The following is a 17,958-nucleotide window of genomic DNA, read 5'->3' on the forward strand; positions in this document are numbered from 1 at the left end:
ACAACTTGGTATACAGTGATCAGGGTGGGCCTCACTGAGAAGTAGCATCTGAGCAAAAATCCAAAGAAAGAAAAGGACCTGGCCATGAGGGTACCTGGGAGAAGAGCATTCCAAGCCAAGGGTACAGCAGTGCAAAGGTCCTGAGGCAGGAGCACGCCCAGCATCGCTGAGGATCAGCAAAGGGGTGACTGTGGTCAGAGGAAGGCAAGTGGAAGAATAGCAGGAAGTGAGATTGAGAGGTAACAGAGAAGAGTGCAGATCACAAGGTCTCACAGGCCATTAGAGGGACCTTGGCTTTTACTCTGAAGCAGATGAAAAAGCATTTGGAGGGTTTAAGCAAAAAAAGGGAAATGATTTTGACATGCTCACAAAGGATCACCCCAGCTACCCTGGTTGCAGGGATCCAGAGAAAACAAGCAGGAAGCTTCTATATCAGGATAACAGTAGCAGACAGAGATAGTGATTTAAATTTTATTTTAATTTCAGTTAGTTAACATACAGTGTTATATTAGTTCCAGGTATACAATGTAGTGATTCAACACTTCCATATATTGGGGTACCTGGGTGGCTCAGTTGGTTAAGCATCTGCCTTCGGTTCATGATCCTAGGGTCTTGGGATTGAGCCCCACATCCGGCTCCCTGTTCTGTGTGTGTGTGTCTGTGGGGTCTTGGCTTCTCCCTCTCCCTCTGTCACTGTCCCTGCTTGTGCTCTCTCTGTCAAATAAATAAATAAAATCTTAAAAAAAAACAAAAAAACAAAAAACCCTCCATACATCATCCAGTGCTCATCACAGCAATTGCACTCCTTAATTCCATCACCTGTTTCACCGATTCACCCCCACCCCGCCTCCCCTCTGGTAACCATCAGTTTGTTCTCTATAGTTAGTCTGTTTTTTGGTTTGTCTCTCTCTCTTTTTTCCCCCCTTTACTCATCTGTTTTGTTTCTTAAATTCCACATATGAGGGAAATCATACAGTATTTGTCTTTTCCTAACTGACTTATTTCATTTAGCATTAATACTCTCTAGCTCCATACATGTCCTTGCAAATGGTGAGATTTCATTCTTTTTTATGACTGAGTAATATTCCTGTGTGTGTGTGTGTGTGTGTGTGTGTGTGTGTGTGTACACATAAACTGATTCTCTATCCATTCATCAACCAATAGACAGTTGGGCTGCTTCCATATCCTGGCATTGGTAAATAATGCTGCCATAAACATAGAGGTACATGTATCCCTTTTGAATTAGTGTTTTTGTATTCTTTGGGTAAATACTCAGTGTGATTGCTGAATCATAGGGTAGTTCTATTTTTTACTTTTCAAGGAACTTCCATACAGTTTTCCACAGTGGCTGCACCACTTTGCATTCCCACCAATAGTGCAAGAAATTTTCTTTTTCCCCATATCCTCACCAACACCTGCTGTTTCTTCTGTTAATTGATTTCAGCCATTCTGGCAGGTCTGAGGAGATATCCCACTGTGATTTTGATTTGCATTTCCCCGATGATGAGTGATGTTGAACATCTTTTCATGTGTCTGTTGGCCATTTGGATGTCTTCTTTAGAGAAAAATCTGCTGCCCATTTCTAATTGGATTATTTGTTTTTTGGTGTTGAGTTATATAGTTCTTAATACAATTTGGATACTAATTCTTTATCAGATGTGTCATTTGCAAATATCTTTTCCCATTCAGTAGGTTGTCTTTTAGCTTTATTCTTCCTTTGCTGTGCAAATGTATTTTATTTTGATGATGTCCCAATAGTTTATTTTTGCTTTTATTTCCCATGCCTCAAAAGACATATCTAGAAAAAAGTTGCTATGGCCAGTGTCAGAAAAATTATTGCCTGTGGTCTCTTCTAGGATTTTTATGGTTTCAGAGCTCACATTTAGGTTTTTACTCCATTTTGAGTTCATTTTTGTGTATGGTATAAGAAAGCAGTCCAATTTCATTCTTTTGCATGTAGCTGTCCAGTTTTCCCAACACCATTTGTTTTAGAGACTTTTTCCCATTGCATATTATTGCCACCTTTGTCATAGATTAATTCACCATATAATCATGGATTTCTGGGCTTTCCATTCTGTTCCACTGATCTGTGTGTCTGTTTTTTGTGCCAGTACCATATTGTCTCGATGACATAAGCTTTGTAAATAGGTTGAAATCTGGAATTGTGATACCTCCAGCTTTGTTTTACTTTTTCATGATTGCTTTGGCTATTCAAAGTTTTTTGTGTTCCATAAAAATTTTAGAATTGCTTGTTCTACTTCTTGAAAAATGCTGTTGGCATTTTGACAGGGATTACATTAAATGCGTAGACTGCTTTGGGTAGTATATACATTTTAACAGTATTTGTTCTTCTACTCCATGAGCATGGACTGTCTTTCCATGTCTTTGTGTCATTTTCAATTTCTTTCACCAGCGTTTTGTAGTTTTCAGAGTATAGGTCTTTCACCTCTTTGGCTAGGTTTATTACTAGATACTTTATTACTCTTGGTGTAATTGTAAATGGGATTGTTTTCTTAATTTCTCTTTCAGTTCCTTCATTATTGGTATACAGAAATGCAGTAGATTTCTGTGCATTGATTTATATGCTGCAACTTTACTGAATTCATTTATCCATTCTAGCAGTTTTTTTGGTGGAGTCTTCAGGGTTTTCTATATATAATATGCCATCTGCAAATACTGAAAATTTTACTTCTTCCTTACCAATTTGGATGCCATTTATTTCTTTTTGTTTTCTGGTTGCTGTGGCTAGGGCTTCCAGTACTATATTGAATAGAAGTGGTGAAAGTGAACATCCTTGTCTTGTTCCTGACCTTAGGGGAAAAGTTCTCAGTTTTTTCCCATTAAGAATGATGTTAGCTGTGGGTTTTTCACATGTGGCCTTTATTACATTGAGGTATGTTCCCTCTAAGCCTACTTTGTTGAGGGTTTTTATCATGAACGGATGTAGAGTCTGGATTTTTTTTTTTTAAATAGAGCTAGAAGGATTTGCCACTATTACATGTGATCAATGAGAAAAGATGAAGTTGTTTACTAATAAGAGTAAGATCTCAGAAAGATGAGGTGTGGCTGGGAGAGAGTGGAAGGAGGGGAGGGGAGGTAATCAGCAGTTTTGATTTTGGCCATGTTAAGTTTGAGACACTTATTAGACATCCATGGAGAGACAGACATTCAAGACTGAAGTTCAGGGTGACCACCAAAGGAATAAATATAAGTAGAGAAGAAAAACGGTCAGAGCAATGACTCCTGTGGCTCTGGATACGTACCATGAGCCTCCAACAGCTACATATCATGGAGAAGATGAGCTGAACCAGCAAATGACACTGAGACAGTGGAGCACAGAGGCAGGAGCAGAGTCAAAAGTATACTGTCCTGGAAGGAAGTGTTTCAATGAGGAGGAGATCAACATTCCTTTAGGTCAAGCAGAAAGAGGACTGAGAAACTGGCCAGCGGCCCCTGGATTTAGCAACGTGGATATCACTGGTGACTTGGACAAAGGTATAGTTGGTGGAGTGATGAAATGAAAGCCAATAGGGTTGGGTTCAAAAGAAAATGTGAGAAGAGTAAAGTGAATTTACTTGTGTCTTCAGCCTAACTCTTCTTTCTCTTCTTGGGGTATGGTCATGAACTCTGCTTTCCTCTGAACATCTTCTCCTTTGTCATTTACTTTCACATAATCTTGAATGAGCCATCCATCTGGGTTATCTCTATAATACCTGATAATGACAATAATAATACTAATCTTGGCACTCACAGTTTATCTCCACTGTTTCTCATTTATGCTAAGATAGGCACAGGAGACAAGAAATAGCACAGACTTGGGAGCAAGGGCAGATGTGTGCTCTCTCAAGACCTAGAGTCTCCTTTTATTTCCTATAAAACTGGGAGGTTAATCCCTACATCACAGGACTATTGCACAGGTTAATGATAATGTATATAAATTCCCATCATGTGGGAGTTGGTTGGCACACATCAGTTACTTCCTCCCTTTTCCTAATAAGTAGTGGAAGGGCCAGAAGTTCGATCTCACTGTACCAAGTAGCCAATTTAACTATTCCACTGCGTAGTACTTTAAAATTAAAAATAGAAAAATAAATTTTAAAAAACTCCTTTTTTCCCCAGAGATTTTTACATCTGGAGAAATAGAGCAAAGCAAGAAAGGGGAGAAACAAAGCATATTCAACTGCAGAAAAAGCCTGTCCTGGGTCACAATTGTGATCACTCTGCCCCATTTCTGATCATTTTGGCCAGCGCAATAATGTCTTTCTGGTGGTGGTTTTTAAACTAACCCATAACTCACTCCAGTTCTCAACTCACACGGTCTGCCTCTGCCATCTCAGAGCTCTCTCACTTTTCAAGAAAGCATGCCCACAACTTCAACCACACTGATCAGCTTTTTAGCGGCATATTGGAAAAACGGTACTCATCTCAAACTGATTGATACATATGTTAATGCCATTTTATTCGTTTCCTTGTATTTCTCAACCTTACCTACACATTTGATTCAGCTAGGGAGCTTTTTAAAAATACTAATTCCTGACTCCCCACTCTCTCTCCTCCTATCCCGAGATTCTAATTAAGGGCGTCATCATATTCCCTACTGATTTAATCTTTTGACATTTGTTGGGCTTCATGGGTTGGTCTCTTTCAGTCTCGCCCGTGCCCAATGAAGCCATTCCTACAATCTATTGCTAAAAGCCTTTGTGCCAGACGACGCTTCCTGAATCAAGGCTCAATTCTGTGACTCCTGCTCAAAAACCTCCCCTACCTCTCTACCATCTACCACTAGTTCTAAACTAATCTGGCATTCAAAGCCACTCAACCATCTGACCCCAGGCCACCCTGACCACCCACTACTCCCCTACACCAACCCTTCGGTCAGGCCATTTTAATCACTGTTCTACAAAAACAAAACCATAGAATGAGACAGTCTTTCCAGCAATTCCCATCAAAAATATAATCTACTCAAAAACCACAGGCCTTTCCTCTTTGCCACTAGCATGACAGATGCAGGAGAATCTGTTTGCATTAGGTAAATTAGTATACGAATATAACTGATAAATGCTTCAGGTAGTGCAAACTCTGCTAGGTCAGCAGGTGGACGAAGGGAGTCCTACACCACTGGTCTCTGTCCTGACCCTCCAGGCTCTAGTCTAGCAGGTTTTGAGGAGCCTTGTGTAGGACATCGATTGTATCACAATCTTAGAAGAGGAGAATGATCTTCTTTTGATGTATTTCACATTTCTTACTTACTCTGAAGTCAAAAGAGGATTACCTCTTGATCGAGAAAACATGACTTTATAGCTACTAGTGTGAGAACTCTTAACTCCGAGTATTTTTAGTGTATTTTCCCAAACTGGCAGCCCAGCCCAATCACCGCAGGGGATTGGCGGGGCTGAGAACTGCAAAGTAAAATGTCAGCCTTTATTTGTAAATTGGTTCCATAAGAGACATACAAGCGTGAAAATAGATTAGGGGTATTGTTATTTTTACTGGGATAATTAATCCCATGTTGTTGAAAGGCTGATGATCATTACAGTACTTCTTCATGTGAGTAGGAATAGCTCTCATTTGCGGTTTGGGGGTTTGGGGGTTTTTATTAATTTTTGTTTTTAGTTTGGGGTGGCAGTTTGAAAACTAAGTTGTACCTGGACCGTATACTGTTTTACGTGAAATTTAGAGATTATGACTCCATGAAAAAGATCTTAACCTCTCAACCACTGTTACTCAAACATACAACGTAAGTTAACGAACAAAACCCCTTCGCTCTTTGGTTTCCCAAAATGGAAATAACTGATTTCTCTCTTACTATTCTTCCATACTTCCTGAATTTCTAAACAAATTATAATAACAGTATAAATAATCAAGGAGAAGAAATACTTCAGGTCCTGGGAATTAGAACAAATTAAGCTATAGAAACTTGAATTATAGGATGCTAAGACAAGGCAGGCTCAGATGAAAGGCAAAAGATTCTCTAACTCTGTCCCTTTTGTTTGGAGCAACTCATTTCATCTGTGTCCACCTGGGACCAAAAGTGAACCGAAAGAAGACCCTTTGAATGTTTACACAGGGGTAGCCAAGTGAACCTGCTGGTCAAAATAAACAGCAAACTTCAAACAAGTTGTCCAGAAAGTTTTCAAGCTTTTCCAAATGGTGCAGTTTCTAGATAAGACCAGACTTGAATTATCAGGGACGGTCCTAGAGTCTGATAAACATTCTTCGAAACTATACAAGAATCATAAAACATTAGTAAACCTTTCCAGGTGAAAAAACGCTTTAAGGGAGTAACCATGAACCAACTGGCTTAAATGATTATTCTCATCATCTAAGGAAATAAGTTCAATGAAAGCAGTCAAAATCTACTTCTTCTTGGATTACAAATATTGTTCTTAATCTTTATTACTATGGGATCGTCCATCCCTCAGAAGTTATAATAAGCCTAAAGCCCATACTCGAAGCTACCTGGTCAGTCTAGGAAAACTGTGTCTGCTGAAGGACCCCAAAAGTGAAGGGGGGAGGGGTTGATTAGACCAGAGGGCACGGGAAGGGGCTAAGTAGCAGGAGCTACATTTCCCAAGTGGAAAAGGTAGCAGAGATCCCCCTGAAGCCGCTCCCTTGGCTCTGTGTCACAGACTGCAGACCTCAGCTGTGTTAACCCTTGACCCCAGCTCCTTTCATGACCTCTGAAATGTCCAGATGTTATCTCGGACCAAATTCTAAACCCAGCCTTGCTTCCCAGTGATCACCCCACCCACATGCACTGTACTCTTGATTAAGGAGGGCCATCGGCACTCAACACCTCCTCCGGGGACTTCAGGACTGGGTGAGCGCTAAGAAACGGAGCAGTGTGGAGCAGTAAACCTCAAAGTCCCCAAAAGTAAGAGCTACTGATGGCATTGAGGATTTTGTTACAGAGTTAAAGGGGTGTTCATTCTATCTCTGATTTCCCTCCTTGCACTGTAACTTGCATTATCTCATTAGACAAACGTACTTGCCTTTGAAGCTCACTGCATATATTCTGTACACATTCTTGTGGTTAGGTTGGTACAATGGCTGCTAGGATTAAGGCTGATTTTGTTCCAGTTTTGTCAGAATCACACCGCACACTCAAAACCATTATCAAAACTGATAATGATAGATAAGAATCCCAAGTTTTCCCTTACTTTGAAACAATCAGGCAGACAAGTCACAAATAGCATAAAGTGGTGAATGGAAAAGATTTCAACTTTTTGTGGTAATTGTGTTCGCACTTCCTTTTAACTTTTATGATGTATTAGCCATAGAATGGTCTCTAAAGAGAAACGGAAGGGGAGAGCACATAACCTTATCAAAAAATACAGCCAGCTGAATCCCTTCCCTTCAGTTATACTTTTTAGAAGTCTAATGTAAGTATAATTATTCACCAATTTCTATTCTGAAGCTGGTAATGACGATAGTAATAAATCTCTTTCCCTTCCTTTGTGCTAGAAATTCAGTGAACTAAAGAATGAAGCTCCACAAAAGGCTGCCTAAAAAATATCATTTCTAGAACTAACTCTGAAAAAAATTTCAGCACCAGAATCCAAGCTCCCAGACTCTATTAACAATAAGGCAAAAAACAAGGCCCCAGGATGCTGAGGGGAAAGGGAATATTTTCCACAGTCCTGAAGTGACCCTTTCCCTCCTCCCCCCCAGTCTCTGGCTATGGCTCCCAATGACACTTTATAGGCCACAAAGGGGCTGCATCCAGCTGTCCACACTTCTCAAGGGAGTCACTTCTATAGGGCCATAGGGAGATAATACCATCAGAACACGGAGTGGGGAGGGGTTGCAAGGCACACTCCTTACCCTTCCTTTTTCCTCCCAGGGGAAGACCTTGATGGATAAAACATAAGAAAGCATTCCATACCTTAGCTTTTAACTCATCTGGGATTATCTGAGGTAACAGCTATAAAACTGGGTTTAGATCCTGCTGCACCTTCAGGATCCCCAACCTCTCACTCCCACCCTCGCTGTTTAATGCTTCAGTCCACTCAGGGCTAAAGGACACTTCAGTTCCGGCAGAAGCTTCTCTGAGGTGGTGCACTGCTCAGATTGCGGGTTCCCACCAATGATGGATTCTAACCTTGGCTGCAATTCCCACTAGACACAAAGCTGCCGGGATGTGAAACCATATTGGCAAACACTCTACAGAATAAGCTTCTCAATGGTATAAGCATGTTAACAGTGACAGAGTGAGGTAGCATATATTTTTAGTTTGCTGAACCTCCAAAAAAAATATATGCCTACTCTGTTAAAGCCAGTGTGCTGAAAAATGACAGCTCAAGAATTAACTAGTTAAAGCCTTAAGTCTTACAGCCACTAAGCTATTGCTAATCTGCTCCATTAACTTTATTAGCAATGTATATCTGGGTTTAATTTCACCTCTAAATTATAATTATACTGAAGAGCTGAGCAAGAGACCTGATTAGCACTTTCCTCTTAGATACTGCCTACTAAGGTGAGAGTGTAAAAAAAGAAAAACAAAAAAAGTTATTTTCAAATATTCTTAGAGAGTTCCAGAATGGAGTGACTGTTTTTTCATCCTAAATAAAATGTCAAAACATACACAGATTTTTATTCCCCATCTGCTTCACTCACTCCCTTGCCATTTAAACTAGCTAATATACCAAACATTTGACTCATTTGTATCTCCTGTTTTAGAAAGGGAGCTCCATGAAGCAGGGATTTTTGATTCCTGTAAATATCCTCCCAGCCTAGAACACTGACTGGCACACAATACATGCTCAGTGAATATGCCCTGGAATATTAAGAATCAAAACTGGGGCACCGGGGTGGCTCAGTCGGTTAAGCATCTGCCTTTGGCTCAGGTCATGATCCCAGGGTCCCAGGATGGAGCCACACATGGGGCTCCCTGCTCAGCTGGGAGTCTGCTTCTCTCTCTGCCCCTCACCCTGCTCGTGCTCTCTCTCTCTCTCTCTCTCTCGAATAGATAAGTAAAATCTTAAAAAATATATATGGGGGCGCCTGGGTGGCTCAGTTGCTTAGGCATCTGACTCTTGATTTTGGTGGGGGTGGTGATCTCCAGGTCATGAGATATCCAACCCTAAGTCTGGCTCCGTGCTCAAGGGAGAGTCTGCTTAAGATTCTCTCTTTCCCTCTCCTCCTCTCACTCTTTCTCTCAAATAAATAAATAAATAAATAAATAAATAAATCTTTAAAAAAGAATCAAAATATCTGACACTTATGTTTTGAAAACACTTATTGAAGAGACTAAATCATAAGGTCTATTATATAAGAGGTATTTTTTAAATTGACCTGAGACATAAATTGCACTGTGTTAAAAGGTTTTTCACACATAAATTTGTTTTGAAATAAATTCAAACAAATCACTCTGATTCCATTCTGTGGTAATTTTTTGTTTACTAATTGTTTAGTTCTGTCTTTACTTATTAGAAAATTACTACAGATTTCACTTGGCAAAAATTAAATACTAAAGAAAATCTAGAATATCACAGAATAATTGGAACTTTAATTCTGACAGGCTGGAAAACAAAGGGTTTGTAGAAAGAACATATAATACAATACAGTAAAGCTACATTTTTCTCTTTAAATCTAGTTAGCAGACTTTTTTAAGATTTCATTCAAATATCCTGCCTGACTTCCTGGACCTCTCATTAAGGTTTGCTTATATTTTCCTGATGCCATTAAAGTTGAATCTAACCCAAATACTTAACTACAGAAATGTGAATGTTCAAAATTAGGAATCTGGGGCATATGAGTGGCTCAGCTGGTTAAGCGTCTGCCTTTGGCTCAGGTCATGGTCCCAGGGTCTGGGATTGAGCCCCACATCAGGGTCCCTGCTCAGCGGGGAGCCAGTTTCACCCCTCTCCCTCTGCCCCTCCCCCAGCTCGTGCTCGCTCTCTCTCTCTTTCTCTCAAATAAATAAAATCTTCTTAAAAAATAAATAAAATAATCTATTGAAGTTATCAACTAAATTTTCAAATTTTCTGACACTCTAACTCATTATATTCCTTATAATTAAGTCAATCATAGCCTTAAAGCCCAAAGAATATTTGTTATCCTCAAAAAATTTCACCATATAGAGAAGGTACAATTTATATGTGAGAATTATTAGCTCACTGAAAAATATACAGGAGAAACATCAACTTCTCATATTTTACTTGAAAGCTATATTCATCTATCCGTAGCATGATTCCCTTTTGGACTCTAAGGTTACACAGCTGTGCTAAATGTCCTTGCTAGAAGTAAAGAAAAATGGCCCTGCCTATATAACATGCCTTACTTATCAAACGTCATTCTGGGACTACCAGAATGCCTATTACTCTCCCTCATCTATCCTATCAACAGAAGTAGTCCTGGCAAATAAAGCCCTCCCAGGAATAACAATCATTTTAACTATGGTTCACTTCATTTGTGCTTAAATTACATTAATGCTTTCTACCAATGCAAATTATACAATATCCACTGAATGCAGAATAATACATACATTTTGGAGACTGTAAGGTATGTGTCTGTGGGGGCATGTGTGTGTGTCTGTATTCCCTGCTTCAAATATCATATGATTTAGTCATATAGAGGATACACAGGAGCTACATTTAACACATAAAACCAAGAGTAAATAACTAGTAAGTAAATAAATACATAGAGATCCAAAATGATCCAAGAGGAATTAAATTAAACTGAAACTAGTCTTAGCAATGATGTCCACTAACAGATAACCAACAGTAGAACTAAGGTTGTCTATTTTTAAATGAGTCATTGCATTTCCTCATTTCTGTCCTGGAAACTCCTGACTTCTGGGTAATTGTTGGCTCCTGAGTACTTGCCTGGCTCTGACCCCTGTCTTGGATCGACCATGAGCTTCTTGTTGCTCCCTTGCTCTTTGCCTGAAATGAACTACTGTTCCTTCCTGACTTCTAGCTTCTGTGTACTTCCGGAGTCAACAAGTTCTGCGTTCCGATCCCAACATCTGCCTTGCTTTTCCGAGTCCTGATTAATCATAGTGCTTCCACAATCTAGAAATGCCTGGGCCAGTGAATCACCAGCAGAATGTCTTGGAATAGCTGCACAATCGATCAACTCAGAATCCCCCTTCTCCCACCGAGGAACCGACCAGAGTATACTCAGGTGTTTATTACAATGATACAAACTGTGAAAGGAGTTGTGAATTGAGTTATCAAGACTATGCCGTGCCTGACACACAACAAGGACAGATTAAATGATTTCCATATTTTCCTGGGACTGTTTTTACATTTGTTTGAGACGTCAGAAAAAAAAAAAAAATTAGTTACACAAAAATCTCCAAAACCTCTCTTCACCCTTCCTATAGTAAAAGCCAATGGGAAAAAACAACAACAAAATGAAAACCAAACCAAAAATAAAAACCCTTTAGGTAGCTCTTACAAACATATGTGAAGAGATAGATAAATACTAGATAGAGTTCTATGTGGACAAGAATATATTATTTTAGGGGGAAATAATCCAAATTATATGTTAAGTAGAATGGGTTCTTACAGTAAAGGAATCCAAGAATTAATATAAATGATTTTCTGAGAACCAAGCCCAAAGTATCACTGGAGTCTAAAGTGTGGCAGAAATTACACTTTGCTCCTCAATATTTATTTTCCACTTCTCTATTTTAGTGCAGAACTCCCCCAAATTTCAGCGGTACACATGGCTGCCCAACTAGATAGCACATTTTCAGTCTCCCTTGCAGCTGGTTCAGCCATGCTATGACGCTCCAAGCCAAGGGGAGGAGAGTGAGAGTGATGTGTGGAATTTGTCTCTGTCCCCTTAGAGCTGGTATGCGAAAGGGGTCTGTAAGCCAGCGTCAACCATATGGACAAGAAGACCCTAGTGTATTGGTTCCCCAACCTTCTGCACTTTGGAACCACCTGGAGAAACTATATAAAATACTGATGCCTGGCTCTCTCTCCTACGGACATTGATTTAATTGGTCCTAGGGGATGGTAGAGCAGTTAAGATAGAAGGAAAGGGAGACTTAATGACCTGATAAAGACGAGCTGCTTACTCCTCTGAAATACCGTTACGCAATCGAATTGAAAAATTAAATAACTGGAGCTCCAAGACAGGGCACGAAAAAAAAGCCATGTTGATTACATACGGTTTTCATAGTCACAAACAATCCATGTTGTTTAAACTACTGTTGTTTAACCTCAGTGAAAGCAGCTGAACAAATATTCTTATAAATATACATAATAAACACACGAATTCTGGTCTTCAGAAAAAAAAACATAGAAGTATAGGTTAAAAATAATACCGTTCTTTTTTTTTTTTTTAAAGATTTTATTTATTTATTTGACAGAGATAGAGACAGCCAGCGAGAGAGGGAACACAAGCAGGGGGAGTGGGAGAGGAAGAAGCAGGCTCATAGCGGAAGAGCCTGATGTGGGGCTCGATCCCGTAACGCCGGGATCACGCCCTGAGCCGAAGGCAGACGTTTAACCGCTGTGCCACCCAGGCGCCCCAATACCGTTCTTTTTCTGACCAAGAAAAAAAAAAAAAATGAAAGTTTACCAATAGCAAAAGAGTGTTGTTTTAGCATAAGCCAGAGAAATCACTGGTGAGCTTTCATTAAAGAGAAACTAGAGGGGCACCTGGGTGGCGCAGTTGTTAAGCGTCTGCCTTCGGCTCAGGGTGTGATCCCGGTGCTCTGGGATTGAGCCCCACATCAGGCTCCTCCACTATGAGCCTGCTTCTTCCTCTCCCACCCCCTGCTTGTGTTCCCTCTCTCACTGGCTGTCTCTCTCTGTCAAATAAATAAATAAAATCTTAAAAAAAAAAAAAAAAAGAGAAACTAGAAATAAATTTAAAACATTAGGATACTCAGTTAAGACAAAGGCAGAAAAATACATTAAAGTTTGCCAATTCATTAATAATTTACATAAAACAGTGAAAAATTGGAAGAACAATGTAAAATGTCAAAAAGATGATGTTAGGACTGAATTAAGTAAATACTGATCTGTTTTTACAGGGCTATTTTTTTTTTTTTAAGATTTTATTTATTCATTTAACAGAGAGAGAGACAACCAGTGAGAGAGGGAACACAGGCAGGGGGAGTGGGAGAGGAAGAAGAAGGCTCCCAGCGGAGGAGCTGGATGTGGGGCTTGATCCCAGGACTCCGGGATCACGTACAGGGCCATTTTTGATAAGATACCAGTTAGACTGCTTTAATAAAGAAATGGACTCTTTCTATTTTGTTGTTCTGTTATCCTCAACATGTGACTTCAATTTGATGGCTCAAAATGGCTGCCTCATTACTGGCCATCACATCCTTATACCAGCCAAAGAGAAGGGAGAGAGAGCGCATACTTCTTCGTTATAAAGGTACACCTTGGAAGTTACCCATGTCACTTCTGCTCACATCCCACTGCCCAGAACCTATTCATATGCCCACACTTACTGCAAGGGAGGCTGGGAAATGTAGTCTTAAGTTAGACAATCACCTCCTGAGCTAAAACTTTTATCACTATGGAAGAAAAGAATATTTGACATTGGGAGCAATTAGAAGTCTCTGCCAGATGTCTCTTTATTCAAGAGGTATAAGAAAAATTGGGATAAGATTGTCTAGAATATTCAAACATGTTTTTGTAGAATAAATATATGAATAAAAAATATTTATATATAACATATAAAAATATATTAAAGCTATACAAAGTCCAACATATAGATATACAGTGTAGAAAATGAAAATCCCCTTTGCTTCCATAATTTCAGCTCTGGGAAAATAATGAATTATGAAAGCAATCTTGGAATATGCAGGTATGGGACTAATATCTAGGTGACATAATGTCTTTCCATAGCTCTTCCCCAAGTGCTACTGACAGAAATAAAACTTTGGAATGGAAGATGTTATTTCTGGAATCCTAAGATTTCTTTCTTGGGGCAATAGTCTCAAATAAGAAAAAAACTAGAAACCAAAGGAGCATGAAAGCCAGGCCAAGCTGAAGCATTACAAGGCATCAAAGGAAAACATCAGCATTTCTTGCACAATCACTGAAAATGTGTCACCATCTATAAAGACTCTTCTACTGGCAAGAAGATAACTTAAATAGATAATTAAAATAACAAAGTAGCAAAGCAAAGTCAAACATAGACATTAACTCTAACGTGATTCTCCCAGAGAAACAAAGTTTTAAAATAAATAAAAATGTTTACTCATTCATATTCTATATTACTGTATTTTTGCTACTAACCCAGAGAATATTTTTATATCAGTATTCTAAATTTAACCAGCTACCGTCATTTCTTAAGTATTATACCATTTAACCTTTTCAAGTGAAGGGCTTGCCTTTTAATGGAAAATACTCATTTCACATTGATGACAGAACATAATGTCCTTGGCTTAGCTATTCTCCAACAACACAGGTCCTTTTTTGTACAGTAGGCTTAGCTATATGGTAAGGCTAGAATACCACAAATTTACTCAAGGAATCAGTCTGAAGTCATCTATACTCACTAGAAATGTTTAAAAACCATAACCTCAACTAACATCTCAATTTTCTTAAAATTACAATCATTGAATTCTTGGATAAAATTCAATAATTGTTCATGAGAATGGGAAAAAATTAGAAAAAAAGTTTTTATAAGACGTACCAGGATTTGAATGAATATACTCAATACCATTTGAAAAGTGACCCAACCATACTTTTAAGCAAAGAAACTTACGAAGGGGTGTTTTTCCTGAATTTGTTATTGTTTGAGGCAAATATAATAACATAAGCCAAAGAAATCTTGGTTTTAATATAGCTAATGCAATTTTAATACATCGAGAATAAAAATTCATGTATTATAAAAAGTAAATATTATAATTAAGATTTTTAAAGAATTCATGTAAACAAAAACAACTATTTTTAGGTCAAACTAACTGTACACAAAACTCAAACATAACAATTTTATTTGGAATTAAAGTATAAACCAGGTATATAGTAAAAGAGCATTCAAACAGACACTGCTAAAAGACAAGTACTGAAAAAAAAATGTTATGATACCAAAATGTTGTCAGATAAATCAATGTTTCTTTTTAAAGAGTTTGCACAGTAATTGCTGTGTGCATTAAATGTAATAATATAGAAGTTCTCTACAATTTGTGTCATGGTTTAAAAAAATGATTATGTCATTATTTCCAAGACTTGAACCTAGTCATAATATAACAAATCAGGAGAGGCCACTTCTCTATTTTGACTTCTAAATTCATATGTTGCATTAAGAAAGTCACATTTAAAAGAACAATTACAGGACTGTCTAGGTGGCTCATTTTGTTAAACATCTTCTGCCTTCGGCTCAGGCTCAGGTTATGATCCCACGATGCAGGGTCCTGGGATGAAGTCGCCCCCCCACCCCACCCTCCTTGGGCTCCGAGCTCAGCAGTGGAGTCTATTTCTCCTTCTCCCTCTATCCCTCCCCCTGCTGGTGCTCTCTCTCTCTCATTCACACTCTCTCTCTCTCAAATAAATAAATACATAAAATCTTTAAAAATAATAATAAAAATAAATAAAAGGACGATGACACAAAGACAGCCAAACACCCAACCTCAGGTACTGAATTCAATTCCCCTTACTATTCTTGAAAGTGTATGTTCCAAATCTTTACCACTGTCTTTATAGCTCCTTACTCTCGGCAAAAACAAACAAAAAAACCCAAAACAGAACACAAAGAAAACAATAGTTCGATTTCATAGAGAAATAAAGGTCATCAAGTAGAAATTTCCAACTCCCCTCTCCTCTTAAAATAACTCTGGGCACTGTGTCCTTTGTTCCTTCCAAAGGAAAACTACTCCCCACCCTCCACAGCTCACCCCACACCCCCATCTCCCACCCCCCTCCCAGTGCCCTCTCCCCCTCTAAGACCAAATCTCCCCTGTGGTCCTGAAGACCCCTCTGGCCTCCTCAGGACCTTTCTTTATCTTTTATTAAACCCTCTGGTATGCTTCCAGGCTGGAAGAGAAAGGGCTCAGAAGCAGGCTAGGTGGCCTCAACAAGTGCCAGACTCAGTCTGAGGCAAGAGGAGAAAGGAAAAAGAGAGGAAATGCTTACTACCTATCAGGACTTTACCTAGAGAAACTGATTTGAACTTGAGGCCAGCCTGTGAGATATTATTGAATGTGCTTTCCAAATGTGAAACTAAGCATAAAGAAGCTATGTAATTTGCCCCAAGTTCCACGCAGCTTGTAAGTTCAGCCAGAACTTCAACCCAGGTCATCAGATTCCCCAAACCCATGCTCTGTACCATGCACTTCACCCCACTGTCCCAGCGTGATAGGGTCGCTGGTAAGTGTTCACAAGGGGGTACAAAGGCCATCCCAGCAGTTCCTCAGGCGCTAGACTAGAGAAGAAACAGAATTTTAAAAATATCCGAGAGCCAGCTGGCTCATTCTTGGAGTCAGAGTCAGAAACAATGCGTTGCCGTGGGTGTTTCATGGCAGCGAACCTTGCCAAGTATCTTCCCTATCTCCCGGTGACATGGGGGTTCCTGCCATGGTTTACATGAAGACGCTCTGCACTTCCACCACCCTGCGTTGTAGCTGTTAGCTCCCTTTCTCTTTTCTCCTTCCCTTGGCCATACTCACCTTCCTCAAACATCCCTGGACAAAATCACCAGCTTCTGTTACTAACCTATGTCTCCCCTTGCACTTATCACCGAAGTCTCTGGATAGTTTTTCCATTGGTCTTCACCCCTCAGCTTCCACTGGGGTCTCAGTTCATTCTCAGTCAGCCTCCTGCACACACACTAAAACCCAATGACAGGCTAATTGCCAAATCCTGTTTGTGGTTTGGTTTGGTTTGGTTTTTACTCTGTTTTGCTTTGTTTATCTTCTTCATTGCTTCTATCTTAAATGAGACATTCCACATTTCTTACCTGGACCAATGCAATGGCAGAAACTCTCAATGGGTAACTAGACTCCAGTCTTTATGCCTCAGTCCCATTGACAGAATTCTCTTGCTGAGAAACAAAGCTAATCTTGGTCTAAGCTAAGCTAATTCTTATATTAATGGCATTATAATAAGGTATAATTATGCAGATGAAACCATAAGACTAAAGATGCATTCCTCTGCATGGGAAGTAGGCTCCAGCCATAATGATTAATACTTCAAAAATCAGAATTCTGAATGAACTAGGATATATTCACTACAAGAGTCAAGACATCTTAAGGGCAGTGTCCTGATGCCATGTTCATGTTCAAGCTAATGGCTAGAAAACAAAGTGCTCTCCCAAGTCAGCCCAGGAGTAGTGCCCAGCCAGAGGGTCAGTTAGGAGCTATCTTAGGGCTGAGGATAAAAATAGATCAGAGTCTCTGGGCCCTGAGAGAAAGATCACTTTGGTAGGAACAAAAATCTGTATTATACAAGTTAGACTACATTTGTCTTTCATGTTGTTTCTAGGATTACTGGCCTGTGTTCTTCCCTAGTCAAGAATAATGTTTTGAAGATTATAACCTGTCCCAGATTAAGTGAAGAAAGGAAAGGTCTTCTCTGTGTGCTTGTGTGGAGTGCTGAGGACCAGGGAGGTGGTAGACATAGGGAATGAGGGGAAGGAATACCAAGGTGAAATTCAGAGGCAGGGATTCAGGAAATCTTGAAAATTTATCCCACAGGAAATCCCTTTCCAGTGCCAACTTTGGAGGTCTCAAATTTGTTTATTATTAAGACAGTAGGTGTCCCCTCATCAATGTCCCACCACTTTAAGTTCAAGTCAGAATTCTTAAAAATAGGGGTGCCTGGGTGGCTCAATCAAGTGTCTGCCTTCAACTCAGGTCATGCTCAGCAGGGAGTCTGCTTCTCCCTCTGTCCCTCCCCCTGCTCGTGTTCTCTCTCCCACTCTCTGTCTCAAATAAATAAATAAAATCTTTTTAAAAATTTTTAAAAAAGAATTCTTAAAAATAGAATCCTTCTCAAACTGGACTGAACTTACTTTATCTCCTACCTATACCCAAAAATA

The 17,958-nt window shown here is 39.4% G+C and overlaps 1 protein-coding gene across 2 annotated transcripts in view; it reads right to left on the bottom strand.

Moving 5' to 3' along the window:
* PREX2 (phosphatidylinositol-3,4,5-trisphosphate dependent Rac exchange factor 2) overlaps positions 1-17,958 on the bottom strand; it is a 274,481-nt gene that overhangs the window by 249,751 nt on the left and 6,772 nt on the right. The window contains exon 2 of one of the 2 annotated variants that reach the window (XM_087864839.1): positions 561-714. The exons of the other annotated variant lie outside the window; for it this stretch is intronic. The gene's annotated coding sequence lies outside the window, so the exon portion shown is untranslated. The remainder of the gene's footprint in view (positions 1-560; positions 715-17,958) is intronic. 2 annotated transcript variants of the gene reach the window in all.

Source organism: Ursus americanus, chromosome 9 (genome assembly GCF_024610735.1).
Source record: "Ursus americanus isolate L20-20 chromosome 9, mUrsAme1.1.p, whole genome shotgun sequence".
In the NCBI taxonomy this organism is placed as follows: domain Eukaryota; kingdom Metazoa; phylum Chordata; class Mammalia; order Carnivora; family Ursidae; genus Ursus; species Ursus americanus.